This window comes from Alligator sinensis, unplaced genomic scaffold, assembly GCF_000455745.1.
Source record: "Alligator sinensis unplaced genomic scaffold, ASM45574v1 scaffold919_1, whole genome shotgun sequence".
NCBI classification, from domain to species: Eukaryota; Metazoa; Chordata; order Crocodylia; family Alligatoridae; genus Alligator; species Alligator sinensis.
This window is the reverse complement of record NW_005842191.1, coordinates 1,208,318-1,210,851: the sequence shown is the minus strand read 5'-3', so window position 1 is coordinate 1,210,851 and position 2,534 is coordinate 1,208,318.

Genomic DNA, 2,534 nt, shown 5'->3' with positions numbered 1-2,534 from the left:
CCACAGTGGATGGAGCCCACCAAGCTGAGCCAAGCCGCAGCAGCTGCTAGGATGGGGGGTTGCCCTGTGCCTGGCTGCGCTGCTTCTCTGGGGTAAGGGGAGGGGGGTAAACAAAATTGTAACTCAAAGTGGAGCTTAGCTCAAAAAGTCTGAAAACCTCTGTTCTAAACTCTGATTCATCTCTGAAATCAGACCACTGGCTCCAGAGATGGAAAAGACACTTTGTCATCTAGGCTTCTCTGCAAAACTGTTCTGTTGCTTGTTCACTTGCATTTTCCAAGGTCTTTTGTTAAATGCATGAATGATATTTGCCACCGATTCTTTTTGTTACTTACATGAGTAAGCAGTTTTTCCTGATCGTCTAAAAGATGGTCCTTTCTAAAATCCAACTGATATCCATCCCTTCTATTTGCCTCCATTAGACTTTTTAAATTTATGGTAGATTATTACTAAAGGTCTGCCCCTTAACTGTTGCTTAGCAATGCAACACTCAGTTGCATAGTTACCTCTTCTGTATTTTTATTATAGTTATCTCTTGTCCTTTAAAAAAAGGAAGTAGGTATAAAAAATAAAATGTCACATCACACAGAAAATTTCCACTCTGTCATAGACACATGATACTGTTCTGAGCTGCTGGCCAGCAAGGAGACTATTGGGCTGTTAAATTAAATGGAATTTTGGGTTCCCAGGTTTTATGTCATTTATTTTATTTAAAAAGAAAAACCGCAAAAAACGAATACTGGTTTTCTTTTACAGATGTTCCAAAAACAATTGTGAAGGAGAGAACACAACTTCTCATGTCTCTAAAGTAACAGTTGCACAAATGCATAGAAATGTATAGGCAGACAAGGTTCTTTGGGTAATTCTGATATCTTTTATTAGACCAACTTAAATTGTTGGAAAAAAATGTTTAAGCAAGCTTTTGGGGTTTAAAAACCCTTCATCAGGCTGAGGAAATTTCTGCAGTTGGGGTGAGCTCTTCCTGGATAGAATGGAAAGTAAAGAAGCCAGAGGCTGGGCTGGTATGCATACAAGACAGGCAGTCAGTGAAGATGTAAATTGAGGAGTCACTGGATGAGAGAGAGACTGGGTGGGGGGGAGAAGGAGGATGAATAAGGGAGAAGTACCTGGGGATTCAGATGTCAGGCAGGTTATAATGTGTCATAAATCCAATGTCTATATTTAGTTCATGATTTTTAGTATCCAGGAGGTTGATGAAGTGGAGTTCATAGGCTCGTCTCTGAGAAGTGTTTTGTATGCTCCATTTGAGAATTAGAACTGACAGATTGGAGAGAGAGTGGTTTTCTTGTGAGAAGTGTCCCCCCACAGGTAATTGGGTATTCTTGTCTTTAATAGATTTCCGGTGTGCGTTCGTTCTGGTGCACAGTTGTTGTTTGGTCTCTCCTACGTATTTTCCATCGGGGCATTTGGTGCATTGGATGAGGTATATTACATTTCTGGAGGTGCAGCTGTAAGATCCAGGAATGCTAATGGCTCTGTTGTGGGGTGTCACAGAGCACTGAGGTGCCCTGCTACCAAAGAGGGGAATACTGCTGGGGAGGAAGCCCTAGCAGGAAATAAGCCCAGCTGTGGGTTGCCAGGGCAACCAGGGAAGGTCAGCTGACCAGAAGGGTCAGGGCCTGGCCCTTATAAACCCTAGGGGCTGGGGCCAGAGGCAGTTCCCTGCCAGCTGCCAAAGAGGAAGGAGCTCTCTGCCACCCAGGGAAGGTCAGCTGACCAAAAGGGGCAGGGCCTGGCTCCCTTATAAATCCTAGGGGCTGGGGCCAGAGGCAGTTCCCTGCCAGCTGCCAAAGAGGAAGGAGCTCTCTGCCCTGGGAGAGAGGGGAAACATGATACAGGAGCTGCATTAAAGGGTCACTGGTAGGACCAAATGTTGTTTGGGCCGGGTGGCCTCTGTTTATGTTATAGCCAAAGGGCTTGCATGTTATGTTGTTGTTTGTGACCGGTGGTTTGGGTAAGGTTATTGGGGGTTGGAGGAGGCCTCATAGGGGACTCACAGTGGAGTGTGAGGACCCCAGCGCCAGTGAGGGTGCAGGGTTTGCGGTGCATAGACCCCAGCCCCAGAGAGGGGCAGTTGATAAGCCCCAGAGAAGGGGGCATTGCTGAGAAGCCCCAGTGGGGGCACGGTGAGCCTGAGGGGGTGATGTGACAGAGAAGGCCTCAGAGAGAGGGCGGCAGTATCGAAGAGCGCCCAAGAGGGGGCGAAAGCCCCAGCAAGAGGGTGGCTTGACAGAGAAGGCCCCGAGAGAGGGCAGAGTGCCCTGAGAGGGTGCAAAAGCCCCAGAGAAGGGGGCAGTTACAGAGAAGCCCCAGTGCGGGCATGGTGAGCCCCGGAAAGGGGGCAGCACTACTGGGGAGCCCCAGAGGGGGGGCAGTTGCCGATGAACCCCGGAGGAGGGGGCATTATTGGGGAGCCCAGAGAGAGGGTGGCATGACTGGTGAGGCCCAGAGAGAACAAAAAAGGGGGCCAGTGCGTAATTAGATTGAAACATAACATCTGTTCCATCAGCGAG